This window comes from Ursus arctos, unplaced genomic scaffold (genome assembly GCF_023065955.2).
Source record: "Ursus arctos isolate Adak ecotype North America unplaced genomic scaffold, UrsArc2.0 scaffold_4, whole genome shotgun sequence".
NCBI classification, from domain to species: Eukaryota; Metazoa; Chordata; class Mammalia; order Carnivora; family Ursidae; genus Ursus; species Ursus arctos.
In genome coordinates, this window is record NW_026623056.1 from 59901920 (window position 1) to 59923819 (window position 21900).

Sequence of the window (21900 nt, forward strand, 5' to 3'; positions counted from 1 at the left end):
AAGGTTTTCTGCTCTCAAGGTAAATAAGTAGATCTCTATTTTCTTAGGTAGATTGTAAACATGGCAATTCCAGACTTTCCTGATTAATCTTTGTCATGTAATTTAGGCAATAGGTTCAGCTATGTGATCTACTTTGGCCAATGGGATTCTAGCAATTGTGTAATTTGACTTTTTCCCTCTTTTTCTCTCTTCTGTGATAGTTTATCTCCATAAAAAAGATATTCTTGGTTTATCTCATTGGTTCCAGGAGAAGGAGAAGATGTGAGGAGCAGAGCTAAGTTGTTCGACACCCCAGGTGACTCATGATGTAAACCAACCCAGTTTGAGATTAGACTACTCCTACCTTCATCACTCATGAGCTAAAATAATGAACAATGATTTCTTAAGTCATTGAACTTAGTGTTACTTTATTTTTTTATTCTCAATAGCAATACCTAACTGATAAAACATGATAAAAGTAACTAATATCTATTGGGTATTTACTCTGTACTGAGAAGTATGTCTTAATCCACTTAATCTTTACACAACTTGATGAGTTTAGTGTTATATCCTTATATTAAAGACGAGAACCATCCTATAGGATACCCAGCAAAACTGTTGCAGATTTAGGATTTGAGGACATACTGACTCTACAACCTGGACTCATATACATTATATTTTTCTGTCCTTAGACACCAGCTGAATTATACATCTTTGCCCTCAAAACTAAGATCCAAGATCTTAAAGATCTATCACTAGTATCTTTGAAGGTAGCTTTATTAGAATGACTACATTTTTGATGGGGAGATTTTTCTTTAAAAATAAATAGAGTAATTCTACTGATGGTTACAGTTATTGATGGCATTTTGGACTAACATGTTAAATACACAACTTGAGATCCTCAAGCAAATTTATCTAATATTCATTTATACTAAAATATGCCCTAAGGGGACATATAACCTACCATGTTTATAAGATTGATATAAATTAAAGATAAGATTCTGTGCTTTGCAAGGGTATATTAGTGTTAGGATAATACTAACTGACCTATTCAGTACAATTTCTAGCTTCATTGACTTAATATGTGATATGTTTGGGATTTCTTTGAGGGCTAGTCATAGTCTATGTGGATGATGGTTAAATTTTTCCTGTGTTTACAAATAACATATTAACCTCACCTAATGTAACTTAGCAAAGCTGTTACTAAGTCTTTCAAGGTCCTGGTCAATTTATCTCAACTTATTTTTAATCCTTTAGTGTTTTGAACATATTAGTCATGAGATGTAGCTATTATTGTTAATAGTAGTAATAATAATGAACATTGTCTTTTTATGTTAGGCTCACATCATTATTCTCCATGGAGTATCTATCTTTTCTAGGTTTCCCTGTCAAAATTCTATAATTTTCAAGATTCAGAACAAATTTGTCAATCTTGTTGAAATTTCCTCCAGTTTCTCATTCTAGGAGTTATTTCTTTCTCCTTTGAATACTTTCAGAGTGTTTCTAGGGTTTTTTGATGGTGCTCATCATGTCACATCTTGTATCTTTCCCAATTAATTTTATTTTCAAAGATTTCAAACCCACAGAAAATTGAAGGAATTTTATAATCACCACCTATATATCATTCACCTAGATTTGCTAATTGTTGGTAGCTTGACTTCTCTATTTCTATACATATTTGTTACTGCTTTTGTGCCAATATCTAAAAGTAATTTGAGGGTTTCATGGCCTTCCTCCTGTAATACTTCTTTTTTTTTCAAGATTTATTTATTTTTATTTTAGAAAGAGAGAGGGAGAGTGGGAAGGAGGGGCAGAGGGAGATGGAGAAAGAAACTGAAGCAGACTCCATGCTGGGCCCCACACGAGGCTTGATATCAGGACCCTGAGATCAGGACCTGAGCTAAAACCAAGAGCCAGATGCTTAACTGACTGTGCCACCCAGGCATACCTCCTGTAAATAATTCTATGTGTATTACCTAGAATAAGAGTAGTCCTATAAAGTTACAATAAATTATCATATAAACAAAATTTAGTATTGCTACTATAATAAAACTAAAATAAGGTCTTTACAATTTAACTAATTATGCCAACAGCTTCCTTTCCATCTGCCCTTCTTCTCCTCAGGTTTTAATCAAGACTTATACATTGAGGGACACCTGGGTGGCTCAGTTGGTTAAGCATCTGTTTTCAGCTCAGGTCATAATCCCAGGGTCCTGGGATAGAGTCCCGCATTAGACTCCTTGCTCAGTGGGGAGCCTGTTTCTCCCTCTGCCTGCTGCCCCCCTCACTTGTGCTCTCTCACTGTCTCTCTCTGACAAATAAATAAATAAAATATTTTTTAAAAAATTTATATATTGAATTTATTGTTTTGTTTCTTTGGCGTCCTTTTTCTAGAGTAGTATTCTCCACTTTTTGCCTTACTTAATGTGTATGTTTAAGAATGTAGGGTAGTTGTCTTCCTTATACTAAGATTCAAGTTAGACATTTGGTTATGACACTACTTGGTTGATACGTCATCCCTGTGTCATCATACTAGAAGACACGTATCAGTAGGTTCCATTATCAATGATACAAAATCTAATCACCTGGCTAAATAGTATCCTTCAGGTATGTCAACTATATATGGTATCTTTTCAATTGATAATCAATTTGTGAGGTGGTATTTTGAGATTTGTGCATATTCTGTGCTTCTTACACCCAGTTTGTGTGTGTGTGTGTTCATTGATGATCATGCTTAAATAAATTGTATATTTTCAGGGCATCTGGGTGGCTCTGTCAGTTGAGCATCCAACTCTTGGTTTAGGTTCAGGATGTGATCTTATGGTTGTGGGACTGAGCTCCACATTCAGCAGGGAGTCTGCTTGAAGATTCTCTCCCTCTGCCTCCCCCACATTCATGCCCTCTCTTCTCTCTCTCTAAAATAAATAAATAAATCTTTTTAAAAAATTGTATATTTTCGTATCAGACAACTCTTGTTTTTGCCTTACATATTCTAGGATAGTGGTCTCAGGAGCATCAATATCAACATCACCAGGGAATTTGTTAAAAAGTAAAATTCCCAGGCTGTATCACAGACCTACTAAATCAGAAACTCTGGGGTGGAACCAAGAAATATGTGTTTTAGCAAGCCCTCCTGGTGATTCTAATGTACAATGAAATTTGGGAATCGATGCTTTAGAACTAAGTTTTATTGTAGAATTTGGCATGATTACCACCTGTGATAAGTGTAACTTGACAACACCTTAGATCTGTTGTACCTCATACCTTTAACTTTCTGCTTAGGGTTTAACTGCCTCTATGTAAGATGCTTACTCTCCCATACACAAACATGTGAATGCCGGGAAGATATTAACACATAGGACAGCCCTTGATCAGACCAATAAACAGTAGATAAGTATTCTCCTCTATACTGCTTTAATGGTACAATTCACAGGTGTGTCTTGCCAGATTCTTCATAGGTCACAGCGGAATGAGTCCCCTGTTGGCAACAGGGAAAACCAGTTCAACAATGTATCCTTGGATTAGTTTATTTATTTTTTCTTTTTCTTTTAAGCCTCTCTAGATCCCCTTATCTCTTCTTTGAATTGCTTTCCAAAATAAACTGCCTTCATAAAAGCCATTGTTTCTGGCTCTGCTCTCTATGGATAACAAAAAATAACATATTTAGAATCAGATGTATCACTGAATAATCCCATGCTGAGTTTGGTATGATAGAAATGTGTCACTCACTCATCTGCCACATGGTGATTGTATTACTAGTGGTAATCAGGGAGATGATCACTCCTGGAATGTAGTTGTGTCACAATTAGCAGTATTTTACCTGGAAGTGATTTGGTTTTAGAGCCAGGTGTTTGTTAAATTATAGGCTTATGTTGTAGTGGGGTACTGAAAGAAATGGGGGCAGTGCTAATTATAAGATTGTGAATTTAGATAATTTTTTTGTTGTTGTTAATGGCTTGAAAGCCCTTAAAAAGCAAAGGACATATTTAGATTCTGGCACTTAAAATTCAAGGCATACTGTAAAAGTCAAAAGGCTCCCACAGCAGTATTTAAAGACATTATATCCTACAGGGTTAACTAGGCTGAAAATTGGGCCTGGGAATTAATTGTAAGGGTAGTGGAGTTTCAGAGGATACTGAATGCATAGCATTCACAGGTCTCTTAAGTTTAATTCAACTCCCTGATAGGAAAAGATTAAGACTCTGAGACTTATCCAGGATGAAGATATTTGAATGATGACCTAAGACTCATGAACCCATAATTTTTCTCTTGAATCTCTGTATTGATAGAAGTAACCCCCAACCCATTGAAAGAGAAGGCTCTCTCCCACACACCCCTCCCTTATTTAGAAGTCCTGTATGGGCTTATAAATTGATGCTTGTCCTCCTCGAGTTTCTCCTCTACTTCTGTTCATTGTCTCTAAAACAATAACTAAGATCAAGTCACAGAACAGCCTGAGGGACAATGTAATTCCATTTCTGGGAGGAAATAGTAGATACACCAGAGAATTGCCCAGTATGTCCCTGACAGAACTTGAATGAACATATATGGAATTTGATCTTGGAGGTATTGGACAAGGGAATATAGAATGTAAGTCTGAATGGGAGAGAAATTATTCTTTTGTGACTCAGGAATTTATGTCCTGGCATGAACCAGATGCTGATCTTGATATGTTGTTGAGATGTCCAGTTAAAGACTGCAGTTGAATGATGGTTTATGTTAAGTAAAATAGAGATGCCAGAATTGTCTTAGCAGTGAATTGTAGAAGGGTCAGAAGACTAAAAGAGATTTGTTACTTGACTTATATTACCTGTAAAAGTCTAGAACTGAAAACTGGAAGGCTGATGTCCTTAATAGAAAATTAAAATTCTTCATCTAGTTTTTGGATATGAATCTGTTCTTAGGGTTACAGTCCAATCATTAAGAGAAAATGAGTCCTCTTGAAGAATTGTACAGTACCACCAGAAGTATATCTAACATTTTTTCTCAATATTTTTTAAAGCCACCTGTATGCAGTTACAGACAAATTGTACTTTGAGGAAAGGGACACATTCAAATATTTCTAGGACATACACTGTATCAAAGGACTGATAAGGCTACTGTAGTTTTCTTGTTACAGGGGGTAGAAAAGAACCTAGATGTTAAATAGAGCTCTGCCCAAATTCATCATGCAGCCAAACCACAGTATTCACTGGTTCACTATATAAACATTTCTGCAAACCCCAGTCCATAATTGGTAGGCATGGTAAAAAGAATTGATATAATTCAGAAATGAGAACCATTATGCTAAAAAGGACTGAGAGGAACTTTTGAAACTGCCCATTTCTCCACCCAAGAAAATAAATCAGAAGTAATAGATCATCTTGGGAGGAATGTACCACTTTAAGACTTTAAGGACTTATCTTCTAAGACTTAAAAGAGGTAAGAGTGGTTGTCTCTATCTTAACCCCATTCATCTACTCTCTGGCCTCTGAAAAAACTGCGGAGCATGGTAGATGATAGTGGACTATCATAAACATAAATAAGAGTAGTTCTCATTGTAACAGCTATTAACACCAGATGATGCATATTTACAACATCAGATCAGCACTGCCGCTGGCATTTGTTATAGTGCTATTGATCTGATGAATGCATTCTTCACAATCTGTATTAGTAGAAAGCTTCAAAAGTCATGCTTTTGGGGGGAAAGGTCAGTAGAAAAAACTTAACCCTCTTTCCCAAGGTTATATTACTTTTATTCTCTGTCACATCACAGCTTGCAGGGATTTGATATTCTTGACATTCCAGAGAACATTGTGTTGGCCCACTATATTGATGACACCATGCTAAAACAACAACTTAGAAAGGAAATAGCAAGGGTTCTGGATATAGTGTAAGACATACATGTGCCACAGGATGGGAGATGAACATACACAGATTTAGGGGCCTGCCATATTGGTACGATTTGAAATTTTTAGGAGTCCAATCATCTGAGGTTTCCTGAAACTTCCTTTTAATGTAAAGACAGTATATTACACTTTATATCCTGTACAATTAAGAAAGAGGCATGGCATTTGGTGAGCCATTTTAGATTCTGAAGGCAAAATATATACAGTAAGAAAATACTGTTCTGATTTTTTGTTGTTGAGTGCCTCAAAATGCTGTCAGTTTTGAGTGAGGTCTAGATTATGTTAGGACACTTCAGCATGTCACTCCCCAGTTGAGAAGCAGCTCCTGGCATATGAATAGGCCCTAGTAGAGATGGAATGCATTGCCACTCATCAAGTGTATATATGGCTGAAGCTTCTCATCATGAGCTGACATCATTAGATACATGTAGTCATAACACTGGTCCATACAGAGATATTGCATTCAAGATTGGGCCTGAGCAATATATAGAGGGCACAAGTAAGTTACATGAACATGGCCCAGACTACCTAGTCACATATCTCTTATAGAAACTTTTCCATTAACTTACACCGGGGTTGGCATCATCAGGGTTTACTTATGATCAGTTATCACAGGAGAAATAAATTTGGCCTGGTTCACACATGGTTTAGCTCACCATGTTGGTAGTGATTAAAAGAAAACAGCTGCTACAATGCAGCTCAAACAAGCAAGGCCCAGAAAAAAAAGACATTTTTTTTTTAAGGGAAACCACTCCACTTACCAGAGCTATGAATACTACATTTGATCCTCCTTCCATATGGAGGAAGAAGTGGCCTGAAAAATGAATGTTCATGAACACCTGGGAAGTTTTGAATAATTTTGTTGGTTATTTTTTATGTATTTCTTAGTTTTGCCTATATTATAAATCTGCTGGGTAGAAAATATCTGCTCTTTGTTTTTCATCTTTCCACACATTTCCATGTTAAGGCATAAGAGATGTAGTAGATTCCCAAGGCTGCCATAACAAATCACAAACTTAGTCCCAAAAAACCCAGACATTTATTCTCTCGTAATGTAAGGGACAGAAGTCCAAAATCAATGTGTTGGCAGGGCCATTCTTTCTCCAAAGACTTTGGAGGTAGATCCTTTATTGCCTCTTCCAGCTTCTGGTGACTTCTGATGTTCTTTAGTTTGTGGCAGCATAACTCAAATCTTTGTTTCAGTGTTTACATAGCCTTCTTCTCTATGTGTCTGTTTGTTTCTATCTCTTACAGGGAAACTTTCATTGGCTTTAGGCCCATCTTACTCCAGAATGATCTCATCTAGATCTTTACCTTAATTACATCTTTAAAGACTTTATTTCTAAATAAAATCACATTCTGAGATTATGGATAGACACAAATTTGGAGGTGAGGGGAAAAACTATGCAGTCTATAACAAGGTACTATACTAATATTTAATGATTGATAATTTGTTTTTCTGACTCAATTTAGAGTTTCAAAAGACAGATTTTAAGTTTATTTTTTCAAAAGGATTCCTATATTTAGATGACATACAGTATAGATATTATTTCAGTTATTCATGCAAGTTATAAGCTGCAGTTTCTCTTATGTAGTTTCTTCAATAAAGCTATTTTAACATACTATAAAAGCTTTTAAAAATAATTTTAAAATTTATTTATTTATTTATTTGAGATAGAGAGAGAGTGAGCAAGAGAAAGAGAGGGTGCACGAGTAGGGGAGAGGGGTAGAAGGAGAGGGAGAAGCAGGCTCTTCACTGAGCAAGGAGCCTAACACAGGACTCAATTCCAGGACCCTGAGATCATGACTGAGCCAAAGACAGACACTTAACTAATTGAGCCACCCCAGGTGCTCCTAAAAATAATTTTAATGTTGAAAATTTTGGACTATAATCTAGTGCTTTGGAAATAGGGTCTTTGTACAGGTCATCAAGTTAAATGAGTCATTAGAGTGGGCCATAATCCAATATAACTGATGTCCTTATATAAAGGGGGAATTAGAGCACAGACACACACAAAAGGAAGATAATATGAAGACAAAATAGGGAAAAATGGTCATTGTCTTAAGTGATGCATCTATAAGCTAAGAAATGCCAAGAATTGCTGGCAGGCACTCGAAGCTAGGAGAAAGGAAGGATTCTCCTCTAGAGCCATTACAGAGAGCACCGTCCTGCTGATACCTTAATTCAGATTTCTAGTGTCCACAACTATGAGGCAATATTTCTGTTGTTTTAAGCCACCAAGTTTGTGGTACTTTTTAAATGGAACCCTAGGAAATGACTACTAATGCATTATATCATGGACTATTATGCATGTTCTTATGATATAAAATAATTTATGTCTTTATAATGTGTTTTAACTATTTAATGCATGAGTTTATGAATGGTTTCTGATTTGTTTAATGACTGGTTATTCAAATATAGCATGACTCATTCCCGAAAAACAGGTAGATAATATATAGATTTTCAAACTTTTTCCGACATAGTACCTTGTTAATACTATCCTTACTTTAACTGCAAGTCTAAATAATGTAACAGTAATTGGATTGAGGAGTGAACTGATGAAATAAAAAGCAAGTCTTCCCATGTAATATTTATGTAATGAAGCAAAGAATGACAAGGTGATTGCTGTTGAGAGTCAACCTATATTTTCTATGTTGTATTTAATATGGTTGAAGTTCAGCCCAATAACAAATATTTTTACAAGTTATCAATTTTTCTTTTTCTTTTTTTTTGTTTCTTTGGTTTTAGTCCTATGCATACCACATAGACCATTTGTTGACTGATGTCTTAGAAATCCCATCGTTTAATCTTATAACACATGCATATTTAGGTTAATAAAAAAAAGGGTACATTGATTATTAGTTGCAAATTTCTTTCCAACTAGTATATTAGGCATCAACTCTCATTGGATGCAACTATTAAAGATATATAAGTGTCAATTCTTTGTAGAGAGGTGAATTTTCCATTTTTAAAAGATTTTTGTACAATTAAACCAAATTCCAATCTTATTAGATACAGTTGGCTTTTTGACCAATAGTGATTTAAAGGGTTAAATGATAGCTTTCATATTGTCATCATTAATGTCAATTTGATTTTAGATAATTAAATTTGTCCTAGCCATTTTAAAAAGAAACAAATTGAATTTGTACCATTTTTTTCTATCTGATCTATACTGTGTTTCAGCAAGACTATATTAGTTGTAAGAATTGTAATGATATTAAAAGTATTCTTTTGTCAGACATTTTCCCACTAATTTTAGATCCAATCTTTTAAAATTTTATTTTTAATTTTGGTAAACACATAACACTAAATTTCTCATTTTAAACGTTTAAAGTTCAAAGATCAGTATTGCTTAGTTTATTCACACTATAACAGATTTCCAAAACTTTTTCATCTTACAAAGTTAAAACTCTATACTGAATAAGCACTAATTCTCCCTCATATCTCCCCTAGCCCTTGGTACCTTTCTACTTCCTTAGTTTTTCCTATGATTTTTAATACTTTAGATACCTCAATTGATGGAATTACATAGTATATGCCCTTTTGTGATTGACTTGTTTTACTTAGCATAGTGTCCTTGAGGTTCATCCATGTTATAGCATGTGACAGAATTTCCTCCTTTTTATGGCTGTATAATATTCCATGCTGTGTGTGTTTGTGTGTATGTGTGTGTGTACCACATTTATTTTTGATCAAATTTTTTAAAGTTTATTTCCATTGAATATGATGCTGCTGGTTTTGAGTCCAGGAATCTTACTCAAGGAATCTAGTAGATTAGTTAATTAAATTCCTTCCAGCCCCCATATTGATTTATGTAATTTTACTCTAAAATCTTTCCCATTCTCCTTAACCAACAACTTCATATCATTAATTAGATATCAGTGCAATATAGAAATCCAGGTCCTATATTGTCCTCCAGTCTCCCTAAAATATCAAGGAAAGTGAAGGTTTCCAAATTAAGAAAATAAAATTTCTAGAACCAGTGCCAATTCCCGGTATGACCAAGTACATCCCTGAATTTACAGTGTGTGGTGAGCCATAAAATTATTAGCGAAGCACCAACTCAGGCAGGAGTTATATGCTTAAAACACTGAGATTCATTCAAATAATTTCTCCTTAATAGCAGACTGTATTTTTAGCATTCTGTAGAGAGACAGAGCCAGTAAGACATAAATAAAACCAATAGGATTTATATAAAAGGAGATTTATTGTGAAGAATTGGCTCATGTGATTATAGAGGCAAAGTCATGATCTGCTGTCTGTAAGCTGAGGACCCAGGAAAGCTGGTGGTATAATTCATTCTGTGTCCAGAGGCCTGAGAACCAGGGAAAGTGATGGTTTAAATCCCATCTTGAGGGCCAGAGAAGATGATATGAGGTATCCCAAGCAAAGATCTCAAGCAGACACAAAGGAAGCAAAAAGGGGGAAATTTCTCCTTTCTCTACCAGTATTTTACTCACATCCTCAACAGATTGGATAATACCCACCTACACTAGGGAGGGCAATCTACTGAGTCAGATTCAAATGCTAGTCTCATCTGGAAACTTGCCCACAGCCACACCCAGAAATACTGTTTAATCTGGGCACCCTGTGACCAGCCAAGATGATATGGAAGATTAACTATCACAAGTCCACTCCTTGTCAACTTGGCAACCATGTGCATCCCCATAAGCCATACTTAATCTTCAAAGAAAGAAAATAATAAGGTAATTCTGATTTACATGATAAAACTATCCTCCTTACAACAAAAACACATTAACCTCTTGCCCAGAAAAGGAGATAAAGTCCCTGAGTGGGTTTATTACCTGCCTTCATATCCCAGAACTAAATACTATGATATAAAATTAACAATTCTTAAATACTATGATATAAAATCAATACCCTTTGTGTTACATGATAAGGGAACAAGAGAGGAAAGAAAACGAAGACGGTATAGCAGGATTGGGGACCATTTGCATTTGGGCTACTTCTTATAACTTCTTGTGCTCTCAGTGTCAGTTCAAGCCTGATCATATACAATACCACTTTCACTTGATGATGGAATATTGCTGTCCATTCCAATCTTTATGGCTTGATAGGTTAGATAACACCCAGTTTATGACAGGTAGCTCAGGTCTCATGGTTACTTCGTGTCCTGTGGGTAAGCATTCAATTTCTACTAAGGCCCAACAGCTGGCCAATGCTGTTTCTCAAACAAACAAAAAACTATTTATCTGTGGGTGATGGTGGGACCTTGCTCCAAAATCCTATGTTGTAATTCACCTGTAGGGGTCTGCCAAAGTTTCCAAATAACATCCTTATTTGCCACTGATCCTTCAAACACCATCGCATCTTCTGGATTAAATGGCCCAAGAGACAGAGTAGCTTGCACGGCAGTCTTGACCTGTCACAGAGCCTTCTCTTGTTCCGGGCCTGTTAATGACTAAATATTTGTGCCCCCCACCAAAAAAAAAAAAAGATTATATGTTGAAGCTCTATCCACAATATGTTGATTGTTAATTTATGTTGTTTATAAGCCACCCAGTTTATGGTATTTTGCTATAGCAACCTGAGATGACTTAAGACAGAGCCCCACTGAGGATAGGTGCTTTTTGGTCACTTGGTAAATGGGCCAGAGTATCACACCCAACTGGGGAATATATTGCTTCCAAAATCTGAAGAAGCCCATAAGCATTGTGTCTCTTTCTTGGTTGTAGAAGGGGCCAGATGCAACAATTTATCCTTCACCTAAGAAGGTATATCTCAACATGCCAACATCACTGGACCCCTGAAAAAAATCAACCACCTACTTCCCTCCCCCAAACATCAATCCTCATCTGTAAAATAGTGAACCTGTTCTACTATATTTATCTGATTCAAGTACATTGAGGCATCTCTTCAAATGCTTTAAATTCTTCTTCTAATTCCTAGCTTCCTTTTAAATTAATAAATTGCTTATTCTTTTCTCCTCAGATCATGATTCATTGTTCTTTCTTATAAATATATTGATACCAAAAAATATCAATTACGTGTCACAATTATATATGTCACATTCACATAAGGTGCAACACCTCCTGTTCTGACATGGAAGTCACCTATTTAATGAGAACTGTGAAATTCTTACATGGATTGCAATGTTGGTGAGCATTGTCGCAGACTTGGGTGACAAAACAAACTTAAGAACTAAAGTTTCATCCAAAAACCAGATTTGGATTAATTACAACCAATGTTGTAACCAAATTACAACATTTTGCTGTTTCTTGTTTTGTTTTGTTATTGAGATATTTCCCTAATGCATCTTAGAGATGAGAAAGAAGATTAATTTTCTGGTTATGGAGTAGAAACTCTGGAGTTGAACTTCCTGCCTGAGTTCAACATCTGCCTCCTCATTTACTGATTTTATAACCCTGGGAAGTTATAAATATTATTATGCCTGAATTTTCCTATCAGTAAAAAGGCCATAATTATGTATAAAAGTGTGTTGATTAGGTAAGACACTGTTAGGGACTCAGAACAGTGCTTGTCACAAACTAAAAACTCAGTGAATATGAGTTACCCGTTATTATTTTGATTATTAGTACAAAGGGAAGGAGAACATTTTTTCCTAAGCATTTAAAAAGTATCAGTTGTCTGTGAATACACATGCACAAGCTGAAGTTTTGAAACATGGTATTCACTTATGGAGTGGTTTTGAGAATCAGACTAGACAATATAAGAAAGGGCATTGTAAACTGCTATATCGTATGTGGTTTTATTGTATTATTTGCATCACATAAGAATATAACTAGAATGGCTTATAAATTTCTTAGGCAGTGCATTTTTTACTTTTTACCTTGAATGCCTTTGGAATTCAGTTGAGACTGATTTCTCCTCATGAAAGTCTCCAGGAGCAGAGGAGAAATGCAATGTAATTTGCTCTTGATCCCTTGAGCTCTCAGAAGCTCTCCAAGGAATGTAGAAATAAAACTTCAAAATTTTTTCTTAAATTTTACTGCACCCTCATTTTAATTCTATAGAATGCTTATGAGTATATCTTAAATTCTAACTTATGTATAAACAAGGAATGATAACTCAAGTTTTTGATATGTTCATGCCAAATATGCATGAGGCATATGTTTTGGTCAACAAGGATATATGGCTTAACTTCTAGCCATGTTTCCTGAGTCTTAACCAGGAGTTAGAATGTCTTGTTCTGGACACACTGACGTTTTGATAAATTATCATACTGGATGTTAAATTAATAACATTGAAACCATCATTAAAAATGGTAGCTGAAATTAAAATACTTTAAAACATTTAATTATAAAGTAAGCTCTTTCTATTAAAAAGCTGACCAGGGGTGCCTGGGTGGCTCAGTCAGTTAAGTGTCTACCTCTGGCTTGGGGTGTGATCCTGGGGTCCTGGGATCGAGCCCCACGTCGGGCTCCCTGCTCAGCGGGGAGCCTGCTTCTCCCTCTCCTGCTCCGCCTGCCTGTGCTCTCTCTCTCTCTGTCAAATAAATAAAATCTTTAAAAAAATAAAAAAATAATAAATAAGAAAATAAAAAGCTGACCAATATTGAGCAAACAGTAAAATTTCTCAAGACCCATTTTCTTATGTAAAAAAATGTAAAAAATAAGAATAATGAAATACCTATTAATTTCTGAACTTTACATATAATGATATTCTTTCATTCAAAATCCAGACAAACTTTGAAGAGAGAAATATATCTTTCATTTTTCTTATTTTTAAAACTAAGTCAGTTTTTTTCTGTTACCTTTTGTAAGATTTATTTATGACTTTTTAAACATGCGGGTATTATTTTGTCTTTTTCTTTAGCATTGTGAAAGTGTCTCTCCCTGCTCCCCATGCCCACACTCACATCCAGTTATTTGCAAGAATCATCATCAATGAGCCGTTATGTCAAGATCAACGAGCACTGTTCTTAAAAGGGTGAGAAGAGCAAAAAGCACACATAGTACTAAAATGCTTCTGTGTTAAGACTCTGCTTTTAAAGCTGAGCTACATACTCTTGCCTGCTCAATTCTTTTTGTTTCAAGTGAGACTTCTGGTTCCCTTACCAGATGAAATCTCTTCTATCATTGCTAAATGTCTTGTATATATTTGGGGGAGGGAAGATGACATCCTATGATTGTTTCTTCTTATTTGGTTCTCTAGTTATTTTATTTTGCAATAGGTCAATGATTATTGGCTTTTGAATCTCACTTGCCTGGCATCTCTTGAAAATAGTTGCAGGTTCTGGCAGCTGGTGAACACAGGCTTCAATCCCAGTTCTGCTACTTACAAGCTGTGTGCCATTTGGCAAGTCTCTTAAAATCTCTGGCCCTTAATTTAGTCCTTTATTAAGTGATTATAGCAATTCCAAAATACCCAGGATTGCTGTAAGGATTGTACTAGATACTATACATGAAATTGTATATACCCTAGTAGGTACCTCACAAATATTAAGACAGAAAAGGAGAAAGGTACCATTTTTCCCAGTACCAGATTTTTGGCAGATTCTCTTAAGCACTATATAATCCATCAAGTTGCAAACCACTAAACTTCATTAAATGTTTATTTATCTATACCAAATTAAAAGACATAAATGCACCAGGCCAAGTACTCTGTGATGAATCAATTATAAAGTTAGAAATTAATTTCTAATTAAAATTACATTTATTTCTAATTAAAAATTTAAAATGTCCAATTAAAATTCTCCCAGAGCAGACTTTTTCCCTCTGATCTAGTACCCATTACTCCACTACTGTTTGTCATTAATGTAAAAGGCCTCACAGTTTTATGAAGGCCAGTTTTACCTGCCCCTTCCCCCGCATATACTGGCTTCTCAGCAATGGATTAGTGTCAACTATTCCATTTAATACAGTTGCTAAGAGCAACAAAAGTAGCAGAGCTGAACTATGCCAGTGGCCCTCAATGATTTAATGATACACTTGGCTTGACCGCTAGATGGTTGTTTGGTTTGCCACCCATACCACTCATCATGACTGATAATGTCCATATGGATTTATGTCTCTTTTATGTCTTTATGTCTCTTTTAAACCTTTTCTAGACCTAAGAAATTCTCAGGATATTACTTTTTTTTAGTACATGAAAAATTAAATTGATATAATTGAATGTTATTCAAACTATTATTTAAAGTTTTCTTAATTTTCAGATATTTAGTCCATATTAATCAAATAAGGACCAAGTGATAGGATTACAGATTGTCTTATGCTGAAGAGATAATGTAATTTTAAAATACTAGGGTGACATATGGAATTATCTGTTGGATTAATAATTTACCTCCTCACAATAGTTTAGATTTGTATACATGTCTCAGAAATGCATATCCTATGAGACATTACCACTTATCAAATTTGAAAGCTGCGTAAAAACCTAAGGGGAAAATAACTGTAAAGAAAAAAAACAGATTTGTAGAGACTTGGAAACTGGGGTATGACAAATCTGTCTACAGAGAATTTGTAAACAATATGTAAGGACGTTTCCCAAAAATAATTAGACTATAGAAATACATTGAATACAAGGTGAGGATTATATTTAGTTTTCAGGAATAAAATTCTGGGTTTCCTAAAATCTAAAAAAACAAACAAAAAACTATAAAATAAGTATTTTAGGGTTTTAAAGTTTATTTTCAGGAATCTCAGTAATTTTAAATTGAAACAAGGATAGAATCACCAATAACATCCTTACCACTATAAGATTAAAGAAAAAATTTAATTACTTCCAAGTGTAAAAGTCTGTATTAATTCTACTTCAGTTTTGAATATCACTATGTTAGACACTATTAAATGGTTATCTAAAATCTTCATGTTTCAATTTTCTCATCTCACCTCCATTATGAGCCTGGAAAAGCTAAGTATGCATGTTGTCAATCACCATTTTCAGATAGCAGTTGCTATATAACACACGAGTTATGTGGCATAAGTGGAAGCTTGCTGAGGAGCTTCTGGGGAAGGGGTCTTCTTGATAAAGGAAGTTTCTTTTTGTCTTAAATGATGGTTCCAAAGCTTGAAGTCTCAGGACCATTTTGTGACCCTGAGAGACAGCTAAGGAAATCATCTCAAATTCTGAGCTGCTGAACTAACATCAGTAAGCTACCTACTTTCACTTCTTTCATTGTATTAAGAGAGTAATAAACCTCTAGTTTTTTTAAAAACCAGTGTTAGTCTGGCTTTCGGTTATCTACTGCTGAAAAAAAAATTGTGATTGCTGAATCCACTTATAACTATGATAAATAAGTATTACTAATTGTGAATACATTGCATTTATAATGAACATAAATTGAGAACCCATCCTACTTGAATTGTCAACTTGGTATAATAAAATGTTATGAAAGTTCTCCAAGGAACCCAAGGGATCCCCAGATACCGCAAAAGAGGTGTTGTGGGTATGTAGAAAGAACAAGTAGAATAATGGGTTATTCCAAATTCAGCTAGAGTACTTCTGTTTTTATTTATTAGTCTTCCATGTTAATGTTCTTTTGAAAAAAGAGTGCTATAGCTAAAATATTTCTGAAAACCACTAGTGAAAGGAAAAGAGAATGTCAGACTATCTGTTGAAAATCCTGAGTTCTCGCCCTACTCTGATTTTTTAACTTTTTATTAATATCTCTTCCGATAAGTGTTAAATCTTTAAATGTTCAGACTTACTTCACATATTTTTACATGAAAACTTTCATGTAAAACTTTGCTGAATCTCACAGAAATATTTGTGACAATGACTGACAAACTCTCAAGCACTGCTTCATTATATTATTTTTGAAGATGTTTCTGTATGTGGACAGGATTTAAAACGTGACTGGTGAGTTGCCTAATATTTCTAATAAGTGATTACTCATTAAAGTAGGATTGCAGACAAACAGAAATGTCAACAGATGGATATTTTTGCGCAAGAACATCTACCTCACAGATAAACTGAAAACTGCATACAGTGGTGATTCTCTATCTCAAAAGGAGGAAAATATAGTCAGACAATTTGACAAAGTAATATTTTCTGTATATCTTTGTTTTAATACAAATTTTATATATTTTTATGTTCACATGATACTGGTATCCTTAAACTCTATTAAATATCAAAAATAGAATAAGTTAGAAATATATATGAATATATATTTATATAATATATATGAATATATATTTATATAATATATATGAATATATATTTATATAATATATATGATATATATATTATATATTTATTCATTATATATGAAAATATATATGAAAATATTGAAAAAATTTCTATTTGAACACTAAAAATATCCAATTGCCCCTCATACACTTTATATGAACCTTACAGGGGTGTGAAATTCAAAACAATCTTTTTCATGTAATCATTTGAAATCCTTCTTTAAATAACTTCATGTAAATTTTAAGGTAAAATTAAGTTGAAAACTGTAGGAATATGTAAAATTACCATAGAAACTCAAAATTTTTAAAAGGAAATCTTTAGCAAGACTTTTATTTCCCCAGAAAACAGAAAATATTTCCCCAAGACAAAATAATACTTATGCTATTACCACTAACTCTCATAGTAGAAAAGAGATGAAAGTGGGTGAGTGCCTGATCCTGCCAAAATAATTTCCCTTGGAATTACGACTGGAGGAATAGTTTTAGCTTCAAAATGATTCTTCAATTAAGAGCTCACTAAATATGGGAAAGTACCAAACTTGACTTTTAAAAGGCAAAGAATTGCATTAGATGCAACCCACCCAAAAACTCTCCATAAATTCTTAGTTTCTTCATGTGTCTGTGCCAATTCCTCGTAATGGCTCCTCCCACTCCTGATCCTTTTCCTCCTCTTTTTCCTCCTCCTCCTTCTTTTTTTCTTAACATTGTATGACATGTAACATCTTAACCAATTGGGTTTCCCATAGCTACAGTTTATCTGCCACTCCTTATGGGCCCTTCCAGTCAGCAATCACACTAGTCTGCCTTGGCATCGCTATGAAATTACACATTCTGAAAAGGTTTCCTCTGGACTCCCCCACACCCCCTGCCCTGGTGTCTTCTACTAGCAAGTATTGATCTTTCCAGTTAGCAAAATTAACCAAATATTACAATGATCTCTGGTATTGGTGACCATCAGCTACCATTTTGTTGGCATGTTAAGGTTTCTTCAAATGTCTTTCAGATCAAACTTTTTGGACTAACTGGACATGGTTCATGATTTTGGAAGGTATCTATATTGAAGCCCTTTATTAGAAATATGCAAATAACAATTAGTATGAACAAAATGCTTGTTTTGTTAGCTGAAAAATGCTTCATATCAATTATCTTACTCACCTCAAAGCAACATTAAAGAAAGCACTTCTAAGGAATTTTTTTCAAAACCGTTAGACTTGTTTTAATGAAACAAATCTGTGTAGCTCTAAAATCTTTCTTTCTTAGTTGCTTTATAGGCAGGCATAGCACATTGACAGCCTGAGGCTTAGAGTCTTCCTTCTCTGCAAATGAGCAGTAGGGACTCATTACACCTTCTGATTACAGTTTTAACTGGAAGATTTCTATGAAATCTCATATTCCTCTTCACATGTTCTCTCTAAAGTAGGAACATACCTTCTTGTTCTCCAAAAGAGATCTCAGCACCATAGATATCCAGGGTAAATTTATAAAGTATAGCATAGTGGATAGATACCTAGATAAATACTGATATATACATACATTTCTTTTTTTTATTTTAATGTTTTTTTGTTATATTATGTTAGTCACCATACAGTACATCCCTGGTTTCTGATGTAAAGTTCGATGATTCATTAGTTGCATATAACATCCAGTGCACCATGCAATACGTGCCCTCCTTACTACCCATCACCAGTCTATCCCATTCTCCCACCCCCTTCCCCTCTGAAGCCCTCAGTTTGTTTCTCATAGTCCATAGTCTCTCATGCTTCATTCCCCCTTCTGATTAACCCCCTTTCTTTATCCCTTTCTTCCCCTACCGATCTTCCTAGTTCTTATGTTCCATAGATGAGAGAAATCATATGATAATTGTCTTTCTCTGCTTGACTTATTTCACTTAGCATTATCTCCTCCAGTGCCGTCCATGTTGCAGCAAATGTTGAGAACTCGTTCTTTCTGATAGCTGAGTAATATCCCATTGTATATATGGACCACAACTTCTTAATCCAGTCATCTGTTGAAGGGCATCTCGGTTCCTTCCACGATTTAGCTATTGTGAACAATGCTGCTATATACATACATTTCTAAGTAGAGAAACTTACAAATATGTGGAAATTAAACAAAATACAAAATATAAGAAATCAAAAGGGAAATTAGAAATACTTTGAGATTAATGAAAACAAATAAAATACATACGAAAAATTTTGGGATATTGCTAAAGCAGTAGCTAGAAGGAAGTTTATACCTGTAAACACATTCAAACAGAAGAGGGAGTTGGGTTAAGATGGAGGCATAGCAAGATCTTGAAATTACCTCCTCCCGTGGGCACAAAAATTCTACAATTACAGGGGCAGCAGAGGGCATGCATCTGGTGTGCCTCCTTTGGCTCAGCTCCTTCTGGGGCCTATGCAGCCCTGTGTGGCTGGAAGGAAAAAGGCTAAGAGCCAGAGCCCAAGGGGCACCCCGACCCCTCTGATGGAGGTCTGTCCCTTTGCTTCCAGGAGCCTCCTTCTCCAGACCTAGTGCATTCAAGCACCCCAGTGGCCTGGGCCTCATGAGTGGAATGGTCACAGATGCCCAGGCCTCAGGTTTCTGTGCACCCAGTGAAGGGAACTGAGGAGCCTCGATTGTCCCTGCTCCCCTGACTCCAGGCACGGAAAACCCGCTTAGTAAACAGCAGTTGTATTCACTGACAATTAGAGATAGATACCAGTGGTCACCAACATAAAGCATTTATTCTACACTGTCCAATGCAATAGTGCAATTCCAACGTATCTGTGTCAACTCACAAATTCCAGCTTCGGAACAAGAGACCCTAGTGAGACCAAAGCCATTGCTTTTGAAGTTGTTAAAGTCTGTCCATGCACAAAAAGACACTTCTACCATGAAAGGGGTTATATTTTATCTTGGTCAGCATATTATGACTAAACGATTATATGATGAGGAACTATAGCATATTGCGTATTGTTCCAATTATCTTCTAGGGGATTTGTTTGGAGTGTCAAGCTTCTCTGTGAAGAATACAGGAAAATATATACAGTGATCTGTAGAAACTTGGTTATAGTCAACCAGCATGAACCATTGGATTCAGGCATATCTGTGAGTGAAAATGGATGTCACCTTGAAGGTGGGAGTGATCAAAAGGACCCTGGGCAAGGGTTGCAGGAAGAGAAACCTTCATCTTCAGATTTGGTTTCTAGACCATCTACCTCATGTAAAAGGAGAGTAATTGGTGAGACAGAAGAATGTTCAGATGAATTACCTGGTGAAGGACAGCAAAAGCACCACAAATCTGATAGTGTTTCCCTTTCCTTTGATGAAAGCCTTGCTCTATATGTAATAAGGGAGATGATGTTGTGAAAGAAGCAGTAGCAGTGAATCAACAGGGACTCACTCCATCGAATCAATCTTGATGCTAGTATAAGTGAACATTCAGGTGATTGGTTGGATCAGGATTCAGTTTCAGATCAATTCAGTATAGAATTTGAAGTTGAGTCTCTCAATTCAGAAGCTTATAGCCTTAGTGAAGAAGGACAAGAATTCTCAATGAAGATGATGAAGTATATTGACTGTATATCAGGCAGGGGAGAGTAATACAGATTCATTTGAAGAAGATCCAGAAATTTCCTGAACAGACTATTAGAAGTGTACTTCGTGCAATGAAATGAATCCTCCTCTTCTGCCTCATTGCAGCAGATGTTGGGCCCTTCATGAGCTTTGGCTTCCTGAAGATAAAGGGAAGGTAAAGGGAAAGATAAAGGGAAAATGCCTGAGAAAGACAAACTAGAAAACTAAACACAAGTAAAAGGGGCTTTGATGTCCCTGATGGTAAAAAATAAATAAATAAAAATTAAAAAAATAGAGTGAATGATTCCAGAGAATCATGTGCTGAGGAAAATGATGATAAAATCACACAAGCCTCCCAATCCCAAAAAAGTGAGGACTATTCTCAGCCATCAACTTCTAACAACATCATTTATAGCAGCCAAGAAGACGTCAAAGAGTTTGAGAGAGAAGAAACACAAGACAAAGAAAATATCGTGGAATCTAGTTTTCTCCTTAATGCCGTTTAACCTTGTGTGATTTGCCAAGGTCAACCTAAATATGGTTGTATTGTTCATGGCAAAACAGGACATTTTATGGCATGCTTTACGTGTGCAAAGAAGCTAAAGAAAAGGAATAAGCCCTGCCCAGTATATAGACAACCAATTCAAATGATTGTGCTAACTCATTTCCCTACTGAACATGCCTATAAAAGTAGAATTCTATATTTCTAACTATATAACTCTAAAAATTTAGACAGCATGAAATTTTTTTTACACTTATCAAAGCAAGAAAGTATCTCAGTACATGTAGATTTCTACCCTGTAGTATAACTTACCTACTTTGGGAGGGGGGATAGTAAATACTAATCTTTAGAAAAAATTCACTTCTGTTTATATTTTATATTTGGGTTTTAATGTAATTTAAATTGGATATATAGCTCATCCTTAACCCCTGCTTCTCATATTTTAAATGATTTTGACTTCCTTAAAATTCAGAGAAGTATCTGATTTTGAAAAATTTAAGTAGGACACTTAAAGGTAAGTTATGTACATTCAGGGTATGGTACGCAGTGATTATGCTACTTATAAAACATTCAAATCTGCAAATAGTTTCATTCACCATGCCTATGCATTAAATTGTCTAAATTTTTAGTTTTAATGTGCATATAATATTTATTGATTTACAAATAAAAAATTAATTGTTTGATTTTTTAAAATCTGTTATTACATGTGGAATAATTACTTCTCAAAGTGACATGATACATCATCCTGGGGTCCTGGGATCAAGTTCTGCATCAGGCTCCTTGCTCAGCAGGGAGTTTGTTTCTCCCTTTCCCTCCGCTGCTGCCTCTCTGTCAAATAAATAAATAAATAAAATCTTTAAA

At 35.2% G+C, this 21900-nt stretch overlaps 1 pseudogene; it reads left to right on the top strand.

The window, feature by feature from the left end:
• LOC113270593 (E3 ubiquitin-protein ligase Mdm2-like) overlaps nt 1-21247 on the top strand; it is a 98487-nt pseudogene extending 77240 nt beyond the window's left edge.
• Nucleotides 21248-21900: the final 653 nt, after the last annotated feature.